General features: G+C 41.6%; 1 long non-coding RNA gene across 1 annotated transcript; it reads left to right on the top strand.

Moving 5' to 3' along the window:
* The first annotated feature begins 406 nt into the window (after positions 1-406).
* LOC121481922 lies at positions 407-11619 on the top strand. The gene is made up of 3 exons (XR_005985445.1): positions 407-446; positions 7099-7204; positions 11258-11619. It is a non-coding gene; the product is annotated as an uncharacterized LOC121481922 (long non-coding RNA).
* The last annotated feature ends 2525 nt before the right edge of the window (positions 11620-14144 follow it).

Raw genomic sequence — 14144 nt, 5'->3', positions numbered from 1 at the left:
AAATACCCATTAGTGCAATTGCAGAGTTGTAAGGTAGCTCTTTTTTTAACTTTCTGAGAAATCTCTATACTGTTTTCCAGAGTGGCTGCACCAGTTTGCATTCCCACCACGAGTGTATGAAGGTTCTCCTTTCTCTGCATCCTTGCCAACATGTCATTTCCTGATTTAATTTTAGCCATTCTGACTGGTGTGAGGTGGTTTTTCCCTGATGCCCAAAATCATAAATGTTTTTAATGACATCTGAAATGGTGACTCCTTTTCAGAAACTTTCCAGTTAACGTTTCCCAGATCCATCAGAGGAATCACTATGGCAATTATATCCATGAAATGAAATAATAAGGCTTTAAAATTAAAATTACTCCTTGATCCATGAGCTGTAAAATGGCTGTTGTATAAGCAGACATGAAAACAACATTAATCTCATTGCGTATACCCATCAGAGTAAGGTATGTTGTCAATGAGTAGTAATAATTTTTTTGTTTAAAGATTTCATTTATTTAGTGGTGGGGGGAGGGGCAGAGGGAAAGGGAGAAGGAGTAGGGAGCCTGATGCAGGGCTCGATCTCAGGACTCTGAGATCATGACCTGAGCCAAAGGCAGATGCTTAAGTGACTGAACCACCCAGGTGCTCCTGAGTAGTAATACTTTGAAAGAAATCCTCATTTCTGAGCAGTAGGTCTCAATAGTGGGTTTAAAATACTCAGTAAACCATTTTATAAATAGATGTACTCTCACCCAGGCTTTGTTTTTCCCTTTATGGAACACAGGCAGACTATATTTTAACATAATTCTTAAGGGCTCTAGGATTTTCAGAGCAGTCTCTAAGCGTTGGTGTCAACTTAAAGTCATCAGCTGCATTAGCTCCTATCAAGAGAATCAGCCCATCCTTTGAAATTTTGAAGCGAGGCATTGGCTTCTCTGGCTGTGGAAGTCCTAGATGGAATCTTCTTCCAATAGAAGGTTGTTTTGTCCACACTGAAAGTCTGTTGTTTAGTGTAGCCACCTTCATTAATGATCTTAGCTAGATCTATTAGAGAACTTGCTGCAACTTCGCATCAGCACATGCTGCGTCACCTTGTAGTTTGATATTAGGGATACAACTTCTTTTCTTAAACCTCATGAACCAAACTCTGCTGGCTTCAGACTTTTTTCCTCAGCTTCCTCACCTCTCTCAGCCTTCACAGAATTGAAGAGAATTAGGGTCTTGCTCTGGATTCGGCGATGGTTAACGAAATGTTGTAGCTGGTTTGACCTATCCAGACCACTCAAACTGTCTCCATATCAGCAATAAGGCTGTTTCATTTTCTTAGCATTCATGTGTTCTCTGGAGTAACTCTTTTAATTTCCTTCAAGAACTTTTTCTTTGCACCCACATGTTGGCTATTTGGTATACAAAGCTTAGCTTTTGGCCTGTATTGGCTCCCAACCTACCTTCTTCACTGAGCATTTCTAGCTTCTGACTTAAAGTTAGAGATGTGTGACAGTTCCTTTCACTTGAACCCTTAGAGACCATGACAGGGTATTAATTGTCTTAATTTCAATATTGTTGTGTCTCAGGGAGTAGGGAGGCCTGAGCAGAGAGAGAGAGACGGGGGAACGTTTGGTAGTGGAGCAGTCAGAACACACACATTTATCCATTAAATTCACCATCTGGTAGGGGTGTGGTTTGTGGCACCCCAAAACAATGACAAGAGTAATATCAAAGGTCACTGGTCACAGATTGCTGTAACAAATATAATAATAGTGGAAAAGTTTGAAATATTACAAGAATTAGCAAAACGAGACAGAGACACGAAGTGAGCAGATGCTCCTGGGAAGGTGGTGCCAAGAGATTGGCTTGATGCAGGGTTGCAACAAATCTTCAATCTGTAAAACAATGCAGTATCTGTGAAGCACAAAAGCTAAGTGCAATAAAATGAGCTTTTTTGAATACTGAGAGGGTGCATAGGAGGAAAACTTCTCCTTCCCTTCCAGCTTCTTTGGCTGGCTTAATAATTAAATTGACATAGATTAACAAGAAAATCAAGTTCAATTATACATGTACAGGAGCCTTTTAAGAATATGAGACCCACAGGCCATCAGGCAATTCAGACTTATATGCTGTCCTGAGCAGAGGAGAAGGAGTAAGGGGTCTGGGACTGGACAGGTGGGGAAGAAGAAAATTTATGGGAAGATGGGAAGAGCAGATGTTTGGTAAACATGTTTGCCATGCCTTGTGGAGACAGCGGGACACAGGAATTTGATCTCCAGCTACTCACCCCCCCACCCCTGTTTACCAGGCCCACCGTCTATTCTTTGTAGTTATCTCTGGTGATAGTTTCGATAGACCAGACCCTCTATTTTTTTTTAAAGATTTTATTTATTTATTCATGAGAGACACAGAGAGGCAGAGACACAGGCAGAGGGAGAAGCAGGCTTCATGCAGGGAGCCTGATACAGAACTTGATCCCAGGACTCCAGGATCACGACCTGAGCCAAAGGCAGACGCTCAACCACTGAGCCATCCAGGCATCCCCAGACCCTCTATCTAAATTCTTTCAGGCAGTTAAAAGGGAGGTAAAAAGCTTTTCCTGAGTCTTCCAGGTCTTGAAGGACCTCAGCTCACAATAATCCACTTGCCAAAATAGTAGAGTAGCATATTCTGCTCCCCTTCAAGGGGGAGTTCAGAAAAGAGTATAGCATCTCTTGTACTGAAAGTCAGTACTTATCTCTATTCCATTTTAGTTTTGTGGTCTTTAAATTTAAGCAAAACAAAAGTTAATGCTGTTCATATGAAAAAGTAGCTTGCATGGTACAATCCATTCTATAAAATGATTATCTGCCTTTAATCTCAATTATTTCCCCCTTATAATGTCTAGAACTATAATCACCAAGAGTTAACCCAGATTTTTTCCCTAAATGGTAGAGTTTTGGTAGATTTACTAATTTCTTCTTTGTATTTCTCTGAGTGGGTTAATTTTAAAAAATGAGAATGTGTAATTTTAAAATTATTTATTATTCTTCTTATTATTTTTAAAGATTTTACTTATTTATTCATAGAGACACAGAGAGAGAGAGAGAGGCAGAGACACAGGCAGAGGGAGAAGCAGGCTCCATGCAGAGAGCCTGATGTGGGACTCGACTGAATCCAGGGTCTCCAGGATCACGCCCTGGGCTGCAGACGGCGCTAAACCACTGCACCACCGGGCTGCCCTACTTATTATTTTTTTAAAAAAGATTTTATTTATTTATTTATGAGAGACACACAGAGAGAGGCAGAGACATAGGCAGAGGGAGAAGCAGGCTCCCTGCAGGGAGCCTGATACAGGACTTGATCTCAGGACCCCTGGATCACAACCTGAGCCAAAGCAGAAGCTCTACCACTGCGCCACCCAGGTGTCCCGAATGCATAATTTTTTAAAGATTATTTATTTGAAAGAGAGAGTGAGCAATTGGGGGGAGGAACAAAGGGAGAGACTCTTCAAGCAGACTCCCCACCAAGCATGGAGTCTGATACAGGGCTCGATCTCACAACTGCTGAGATCATGACCTGAACCAAAACCAAGAACTGGATACTTAACTGACTGAGCCACCGAGGCATGCAAGAATGTATAATTTTTATATAAAAGTCATGATTTGGGCAACCTTAGTGGCTCAGTCAGTTAAGTGTTAAACTCTTGATCTCAGCTCAGGTTTCGATCTCAAAGTATAGAGTTCAAGCCCTGTATTGGTCTTCATGCTGGGCATGGAGCCTACTTAAAAAAAATCATTAAAAAAATAAAATTCTAATATTTGTCTCATATACACACACACAAAGGAGGACATGGTAAATACATACAGTGAAATATTATTCAGCCTTGCAAAAGAAGGAAATCCTGTCATTTGCAAAAATATGGATAAACTTTGAGGACATTATACTGAGTGACATAAGCCAGTTGCAGAAGAAAAAGTACTGTATGAGTCTACTTATAGATAATAAAATGGTCAAAGTCATAGAAGCATAGAGCAGAAGAATGGTTGCCAGGAGCATGTGGGGAAGGACTTTGGGAGTTGATAATCAATAGGTATAAAGTTTTAGTAATGCAAGATGAAAAAGTACAATGCAAACTGCTGTACAACATGGTGCCTATAGTTAACACTATTGCATTGTACAATTGAAAAATCTATAAAAGAGTAGATCTTCTGTTAAGACTTACCAAAATAAAAAAAAAGACTTACCAAAATAAAATTGAAATTAATAGGAAAAAATGTTTGTCATGACTTCAGAAATTTACCATGTTTTTCAAACACCTTTCAAAGCAATTTCATTCCTTAATATCACTGCAGTGTTGCACCTTACTAATCTTTTATTCCTAGTTTTGAGATGTGACTGAAATATAAAACTCTCTTTCATGTATATAATGTAATGGTTTGATATATGTGTATATTGCAAAATCATAATCACAATAAGTCTAGTTAAATCCATCATTTCATATAGTTACAAATTTTTTTCCTTGTGATGAATACTTTTAAGATGTCTCTTAGCAACTTTCAAATATACAATACGGTGTTGTTAACTGCAGTCATCACTCTGCACAGTACATCCCAGGACTTATTTATCTTATAACTGGAGGCCACCTTTTGGCCACCTTCACCCATTTCCCCCACCCTGCACCATTTTATTCATTTCTAGAGATTTTTCACCTTGATAAAAACAGCAAATATTCATCACTGTCTCAATGCCGGCCCTGTGGTGCTGTCTTAAAAGACTTCACACAGGGCAGCCCCCGTGGCGCAGCGGTTTGGCGCTGCCTTCAGCCCAGGGCGTGATCCTGGAGTCCCAGGATCAAGTCACACGTCGGGCTCCCGGTGCATGGAGCCTGCTTCGCCCTCTGCCTGTGTCTCTGCCTCTCATTCTCTCTCTGTGTCTCTATGAATAAATAAATAAATAAATCTTAAAAAAAAAAAAAGACTTCACACAGACTGTCCCATTCAACCACCTCATCAACATCTCAGAAATAGGAGGTATCATGATCCCAGTTTGACGGATGTGGCAACTGAGGCTTCAGAATGTTTATCAGCTCACCCCAGGGTACTTGAATAAATGCAGGAAAAGAAACCCTAGTTGTGCCTTTAGTGTCCTCCACTTCCTCTCCAAGCCCCTTAAAGTATTCTCAGGACTCTCAATGGTTACGTCACAGTTATGTGATAGAACCCATAGGCCCCAAGACTTGGGCTCTGGCACATGTTTGTCAGCATCTCTCCTTCATTCTTCCCTTCGCATCTTGCCTTGTCATTTCTTGTCTTTCCCTTCTTCTGCAATGAAATTTTTTCATCTTTTTAAAAAAGATTTTATTTATTAATGAGAGAGAGTAGAGAGAGAGAGAGAGAGAGAGCACACAAGCACATGCAAGTGGGGGCAGGAACAGAGGGAGAGGGGGAGGGACCAGCAGACTCTGCACTGAGCGTGGAGCATGATGTGGAGCTTGATTCCAGGACCCTTGAAATCATGACCTGAGCCGAAACCAAGAGTCTGGCAGTCACTACTCCTATTTATCCTTTAAAATTTATAGAACTCCCCCCTTCTATATTCTATCTTCAATGCACCAACTTCCCCGCCCCCAGAGATTTATTTATTTATTTGAGAGAGAGAAAAAGCACGTGCAACAGGGATAAGCGTTCAGAGGGAGAGAATCTAAGACTCCCCACTGAGTGTAGAGCCCATCAAAGGGCTCAATCTCATGAGTTGAAATCAAGAGTAGGATGCTTAACGGACTAAGCCACCCAGGTGCCCCAGTGCACCAACTTTTTAATCTGCTCACATTTTCTTGGTTCAGGGTTTGTCTCTCCCATCAGACCATACATTCCTGGAAGGCAGAGACTGTCTGATTCTTCTTTCTGGCCCTATCGTGTCACAGGGCTTAATAAATGTTTGCTCAGTTCCATGATCAGTTTCAAAATCCAGTTCATTTGCTAACCCCTATAACTCCTCTCCTGTGATCATTTCCTTCTCTAAACTCTGAAGGCATTTTATTTTTTATTTTTAGTTTAGTGCTTAAACATTTGCTGTCTATTGCCACCTTTCTGTTTTATGTACACAGTCTGCAATAAAACAGCCAGGAAAATACAAACCATGCTTTACTTATCTGTCCTCAGACCTAGCCCTAGTCCTTGTTCACATCAGAAATTCAAGGCATGGTGATGATGTCAGAAGACAAAGCAACATGTTTTCCAAAATGCAATTATATCACACACTTAAAAGCAACTGCTCTTGGGGCACCACTAGCTCAGTCTGTTGAGTGTCGACTCGATTTTGACTCAGGCCATGACCTCAGGGTTGTGAGATTGAGCGCTGCATTGAGCTCCACACTCAACAGGGAGTCTGCTTGAGATTCTCTCTCTCTCTCTCTCTTTACCTTACCTCAGAACTCCCCTCCTTTTCCTCCCTCAAATAAATAATCTTTAAACAATAAACTGCTCTTAAATCCACCTGTGGCAGGCAGAAGTCTAACATGACCCTCAGGATTTCTGCCCCTTGATGTACTTTGTCTTTATAATCTACAGTCTGAGTGTAAGTGGGAATATGGATTTGATAGGATTTCACTTCCACGACTTGATTTCATCATATGGCAAAGCTGAAGGGATTTCGCAGATGTAACTAAGGTCTATAATGGGTCAGCTTTAAGTTAATTAAGAGAGATCAGCCTGGATGGTCCTAACCTAGTCAGGTGAGCCGGTTAAAAGAGGCCTTCCTAGAAATGAGAAATGTGAAGTGAGAAAAGCATTCCTTTGGGCCTTGAAGAGGCAAACCATTAGTTCAACAGGAAATGCATTCTGCCAAAAATGTGTGAGCCTAGAAGAGGACTCAGAGGAGCTCCCAGCCTTGGCTTGATACCATGATTACAGCTTTGTAAGACCTTGATCAAGGTACCAGTGATGATGGGCTGACCTTCTGAATCATGGAAACTGTATATTAAGGTTCTCCAGAGAAATAGAATCAATAGGAGGTAAATCTGTATCTATTTACAGTATTTATATCCCTTATATATTATATATGTATACACATATAGATCTGTAACAGGAGATCAATATCTATCTATCTGAGAAGATTAATTATAGGAATTTGCTCATGTGGTTACAGAGGCCAAGAAGCCCCACAAGCTGCTATGTGCAAGCTAGAGAACCAGGAAAGCTGGAGGTATAATTTGGTCTGAAGCTGAAGACCTGAGAACAAAGGGGATGCTGATGTAAGTCCCAGAGTCCAAAGGCCCCCAAACCAGGCCAGTGTCCAAGGGCAGGAGAAGATGTCCCAGCTCAAGAAGAGAGAGTGAATTCACTCTTCTTTTGCCTTTTTATTCCATTTGGGCCCTCAATGGATTGGGTGGTGTTTGACTGTGTTGGTGAGGGTGGATCTCTATTGAACCAAAGGGTAATCTCTTCCAGAAACACTCTTGTAGACACAGTCAGAAATATTTACCAGCTATTTGGGTATTCTTCAGCCCAGTCAAGTTAACCATTGCGAGTCTACCCCTGTCAACTGCACACATCTCCATATTTAATCTCCAAAGAAAGACAATAACAAGGTCATAATTCTTCTTAACATGATACGACTATCCTGCCTACAACCCAAAACCCACTAGCCCCTTTCCCAGGAGAGGACGTAAAGTCCTTGAGTGATGTTTGCCCTTCACGTTGATATTCTGTAGCTCAAATAATATGATGTAGAATTAACAATACTTAAAAAAAACAAAAAACAATACTTAGCAACATGATATGTGGTCAGCATATCTCATGTTACATGTTAAGAGAATAAGAGAGGAGAGAATAAGAGAGGAGAGAAAACAAAGATATTTTCACATATATATAAATATAAATATATAAACACAAGTGTATTCAACACAAAATAAGGAGGAAATACTCAGCAATTACAGTGCTTATTTCAATAACTAGCCACGTGGTTGCAGCTGGTATTTATAATCACCTTCTTCTACTAACCATTTCATATTCACTTTGCCTTCAGCACGAACTGAAGTTGGTTGTGGTTCTTTTCCTGTGGGATGACTCAAACCTTCATTTTTGAAGGGTCTAGGTCATTACTAGTCCTGCTTGGATTGAGTTGTTGTTTTACATCAACTTTAATCACAAGACGTGGAAATACTAAGACAGGGCCTGAGTGTGTCCTGAATTCCGGACAGGCCATCATGGAGTACTTAAATTTTCCCTTGCTAGTCAGGACCAAGCACCCCAGTAACTCCCTTCCTTCTCTATTGATATAGAGGCTTGGGGAGCCCAAAGTGGCTGGGTGGCAGTCTTAACTTCCAGTTCAATAGAACCATTGTTGTGTCTCCTGGTGGAAGCATCCCTTCCTTTGGAACTAGGACTTCTAGACCAGGAGAGCGTAAAGTCATAGGGTTTAGAAGCAAACGTTTTGTTTGTGGGTAACAGTGAGTGGTGCCACTCCTCTTTCTACCCCTTATTTGTAGGCCCCTGAATCCTGGCTCTGGGAGGAATAGCATCATATATTAGTTGCTGTTTTACAGCATATCCCCTTTTGAAGAACCTTGTCCCAGTACTGCAAGGTACCGCCACCGAGCTGAGGGTGTAATTGAGTGTTCAAAAGCCAGCTGCTTCAGGATGGTGGGGACATAGTAAGACAGTGAATTCCATGAGTATGAGCCCATTGCTATGCTTGTTTTTCTGTGAATTTCTTGAACTGTAGCAACTCTGTGCAGAATACTATGATGGTGGATGAGGCACTCTGTAGTTCTATGGATGGTAGTTTTGGCAAAAGAACTGCATGTGTGGAAGGCAGATCCATATCCAGAATGTGTCTATTCCAGTAAGAACAAAACACTGCCCCTGCCATGATGAAAGCAGTATAATGTAATCAACTTGCCACCAGGTAGTGGGCTGATTACCCTGGGGAATGGTGACATATTGGGGGCTTCATTTTTGGTCCCTGCTGCTGGCAGATTGGGCACTCAGCAGTGGTCACCGTCAGGACAGCTTTGATGAGTGGATGGCCATGTTGCTGAGCCCATGCATTAACTCCATTTATGCCACCATGGCCTCTTTATGAGCTAGTTAGGCAATGCCAGGGGTGGCTGGGGAAGGCTGACATATCCATAGAATGAATCGTCTTATCCACTTGGTCATTCATTCATTCATTCATGAGAGACACAGAAAGAGAGGCAGAGACACAGTCGAGGGAGGAGAAGCAGGCTCCATGCAAGGAGCCCGATGTGGGACTTGATCCTGGGATCGGGGATCAGGCCCTGAGCTAAAGGCAGATGCTCCACTGCTGAGCCACCCAGGCATCCCATATCTACTTGGTTATTAACATCCTCCTCTGCTAAGGTCATCCTTTGGTGAGCATTCACATAGGATACGAATATACTCATGTTTTTTACCCAGAGATGTTCTTTTCACATACCTGTTCTCCAAATTTCTTTTTCACCAATTTTCTAATCATATTCCAAGTCCTTGATCATTGAAACAAATCATTGGCTCAGACATGAAGCAGTGTATAATTGCACATCTCCCCACTTCTTGCAAGCAAAGTGAACAAGCAGGTGCACCATCTGAAGTTCTGCCCACTGGGAGCATTTCCCTTCACCACTGTTTTTGCGGGATTTCCCAGAAAGGGGCCACGAGGCTATGACTATTCAGTTTTGGGTGGTGCTTGCCTATCATGCAGAACCATGTGTGAATCAGGCCTGAGTCTTTTCTTCCTCTGTCAGTTGATCATAGATAATTCTCTGTGAGGCAACAGGTGCAGGATGAAGGCAAGAAAGTCATGTAGCACGAGTGAGGAGCATGGGCATTTGGACCACCAGCTCATGTAGTTTACTTGCACCTTCAGGGCCTACCCAGGTTTAATCACATATGTGCCATTTCTATTTGATGTTTGAGTGTTGTTGTGCATGCCCAACTTTGTGGCTTGGTGAGTCAGTCCAGTTCATGATGGGCAGCTGAGGTCACACGTAATTTGATGGCCCATAGTCAAGCTTTCAGCCTCTTCTAAGGCCCAGAAACAGGCCAAGAGCTATTTCTTGAAAGGAGAGTAGTTATCTGCAGAGAATGGCAGGGCCTTACTCCAAAATCCTAAAGACCTGCAATGCAATAAATCTATAGGGTCCAAGGCAGCATCCCTGTATGCCACTGCCAGTTCAAGCACCATTGGATCTGTGGATCATATGGCCCAAGGCAGAATAGCTTGTGTGGACTGTAGCAGACTCTACTCTTGTTCTGTGACCCACTAAAAACTAGCAGCATTTTGGATCACTAGGTAAATGGGCCAGAGTAACACCCAAATGAGGAGTATGTTGCCTCCAAAATGCAAAGAGGTTGGAGAGTTGATATCATCCTGAGATAGGACAATGCAGGTGTTTTGCTGGTCTTGCCAACTGAAGGCTGGCTCTGTTGGGCCTTGTGGACAGGTATGGAGAAAAAGTCATTTGCCTGATCAATAGCTACATACCTGGTGCCAGGGGATGTTAATTTGCTCAAAGATGAAGCCACAGCTGGTACAAGGGCTTCACTTGGAGTCACCACCTGGTTTAGCTTGTGATAATCTGATGTTATTTCCTAAGACCCATCCATCTTCTGCATGTGCCACATAGGAGAAAGCTCAAAGGATCCCTCTAGTAATGCCAAGTGTTTTTGATACGTTATTTTCCTAGGTATGTACGGTTCTAATGGTTTTGCACTTGGCCTTTCGCCCTGTAATAGCCTTCATTTCACAGGTTGGAGAACAAATGTGGGCATTCTGCTAGCTGCAAGTATGTCTACTACAATTATGCATTCTGGAACTGGGGAAATAACCACAAGATCCGTTTGGGGACCCACTGGGCCCACAAGGAGATGCCCCCGAGTTAAAACTCCATTGATCACCTGACTCACTTGAGCTCCTATTCTGACCAGAGGGCTACAGTGACATTCTGGGTCTCCTGGAGTCAATGCCTGTTCACAGCATGTCCCATAGTCCCTGAGAAGTCGATCATTTCCTTCTCCCTACACAGTTATCCTGATAAATGGCTGTAGGTCTTTTGGGGGAAGACTGGGAGAAAGATTAATAATATAAATTTTGGTAGAATACTGAGGTCGTTCCTCAAAGAGATCTATGCCCCCTGTTCATTCCAGGGCTGCCTGAGATGTGAACTGGCTCAAGTCTGGGATTGACTGAGAGGCTGTGACTATTTTATAATTTGAATTAGACTTTTATTCACTTGACCTGGAAATTTTCTGCTTATACAGATCAAGTAAGAATTTTGTAGGTTTCCTATTTATTTCATTTCTAGGAACACCATCATTAACCAGCCAGTGCCACAGGTCTGTGCGAGTCAGACTATTCTGCTTGCTTTGATTCTGCTGTTCTATGTGGTGAATACCCCCACCTTCCCTCTGATGTTGTAAAGCCAGGAAAGCACTCGTTGGACCTTGGAGAGGCATGCCAGCTTGAGTTCAATGGGAAATGAATCCTGCCTAAAACCAGTGAGCCTGGAGGAGGACTCAAATGAGCTCCCAGCCCTTGCTGATACCATGATTGCAGCCTTCTGAGACCCTGATCAAGGCTGTAGCTGAATAAAAAAATAAAAAAAAAAAATAAAATTTTGGGATCCCTGGGTGGCGCAGCGGTTTGGCGCCTGCCTTTGGCCCAGGGCGCGATCCTGGAGACCCGGGATCGAATCCCACGTCGGGCTCCCGGTGCATGGAGCCTGCTTCTCCCTCTGCCTGTGTCTCTGCCTCTCTCTCTATCTCTCTGTGACTATCATAAATAAATAAAAATTAAAAAAAAAAAAAAAGGCTGTAGCTGTTATACTGGACTCCTGAAGCATGGAAACTGAAATGATAAATGTTTTAACCTGCTAAGTTTTTTTTCAAAAAGATTTATTTATTTTAGAGAGGAGAAAGTATGTGTGTTAGTAGGGGGAGCGGCAGAGGGAGAGAAAGAGTATCTCAAGGAGGTTCTCTACTGAGCCCCAAAGTGGGGCTCTATCCCATGACCCTGAGATCATGACCTAAGCCAAAATCAAGAGCTGGATGCTTAACCAACTGAGTCACTCAGGAGCCCCTTAACCTGCTAAGTTTACGGTAATTTGTTACACAGCTTGGAAAACGAACTATGAAAGTATGGATTGATGTAATGAGAAGAAAAAGCAGGAATCAGGGGATCCCTGGGTGGCTCAGTGGTTTAGCACCTGCCTTCGGCCCAGGGCGTGATCCTGGAGTCCCGGGATCGAGTCCCACATCAGGCTCCCTGCATGGAGCCTGCTTCTCCCTCTATGTCTCTGCCTCTCTCTCTCTCTCTCTGTCTCTCATAAATAAATAAATAAAATCTTTAAAAAAAAACAAAGAGAAATTAAAAAACGTGTTTACTATAAATGTCAAGATCGGGACAACTGTTAATGGCAGAGTAGATTTACTAAAATAAACCACACTCTGGGACATAAGATACATCTTAACAAATTTAATACTATAGAAGTCAGTAACAGAAAGATAGCTGCAAAAATCCCAAAATATTTGGAGATTAAGCTGCACACATTTAAATTGCATTGGGTCAAAGAAGAAGTCTGAAGAGAAGGTAAACATCTTGAACTAAATGAAAATGACATACAAAGTTTCAAAATTTGTGGGATTCAGTGAAAGCAGTATTTAGAAGAGAATTCATGGCCCTAAACACATATAGTAGAAAAAAAATTTACAAATAAAATAATGTAAGGTTCCACTTTAGGAAGCCAGAGAAATAATAGTAATTTCAACCTAATGCAAGGAGTGGACATAATTAAAGTCACAGCAGAAATAAATGACATTGACAATAGGAAATCAATAAGGAAAATCAACAAAACCAGGGACGCCTGGGTGGCTCAGTGGTTGAGCATCTGCCTTTGGCTCAGGCTGTGATCCCAGGATCCAGGATCCAGGATCGAGTCCCACATCCTTGCAGGGAGCCTGCTTCTCCCTCTGCCTATGTCTCTGCCCTTCTCTCTGTGTCTCTCATGAATAAATACATAGAATCTTTAAAAAAAATAAAACCAAAAGTTGGTTATTTTATTTATTTATTTTTATTTATTTTTAATATTTATTTATTTATTTATTTATTTATTTATTTATTTATTTATTTATTTATGATAGTCACACACACAGAGAGAGAGAGAGAGGGGCAGAGACACAGGCAGAGGGAGAAGCAGGCTCCATGTACTGGAGCCCAACGTGGGATTCGATCCCGGGTCTCCAGGATCGCACCCTGGGCCAAAGGCAGGCGCCAAACTGCTGCGCCACCAGGGATCCCTATTTATTTATTTTTTAAAGATTTATTTATTTTAATTGGGGAGGGGAGGGTCAAAGGGAGAGGGAGAGAATCTGAAACAGACTCCCTGCTGGGTGCAGAGCCCAGTGCGGGGCTGAATCTCACCACCCTGAGATCATGATCTGAGCCGAAATCAAAAGTTCGATGCTTAACCAGCTGAGCCACCCAGATACCCCAAAAGTTGGTTCTTTAAAAATATAAATCAAATTGATAAAACTCTAAGTAGGCTAGCCAAGGGAAAAATTGAAATCACGAATAACTATTTTTTTTAATTTTTTATTTTATTTTATTTTTTACGAATAACTATTATCAGAAATTAAAGAGGGACATTAAACTATCAACATTACATAACTCATAAAGAATCATAAGGGAATACTAGAAATAACTTTAAGCCAAAAAATTAAATAACTTAGGTGAAATGGATGAATTCTTAGAAAGACACAAACCATCAACACTCAAAAAGAAACAGATCTGAATAGATCTATAGTAAGTAAGCAATTTGAGATAACAATAAAAAAACTTCCCACAAAGAAAATCCCAAGATCAGATGACTTCACTGGTGAATTCGAACAAATGTTAGAGGAAGAATTAATATAAATCCTTTACAAACTCTTCCAAAAGTTAGGGGAGCAAAGAATGCTTCCAGGCTAGTATTACCCTGATGCCAAAATGGAAAAAGGTACCCCCCCCACACACAAAATACAGAGCAGTATCTTTCATGGCTATATACTAAAACAAACAAACAAACCTAAAAACAAAAAACAACCAGATGGATGAATAAGGAAAAAGAGAATGTGAACACTATAAATTGATTAGACCTAACAGACAGATATAGAACACTTAGCAACAGGAGAATACACAGCTTTCTCAAGTACATA

Source organism: Vulpes lagopus, chromosome 24 (assembly GCF_018345385.1).
Source record: "Vulpes lagopus strain Blue_001 chromosome 24, ASM1834538v1, whole genome shotgun sequence".
NCBI lineage: Eukaryota > Metazoa > Chordata > Mammalia > Carnivora > Canidae > Vulpes > Vulpes lagopus.
The sequence above is the reverse complement of the archived record's forward strand: the minus strand, read 5'-3'. Positions and strand labels throughout refer to the sequence as shown.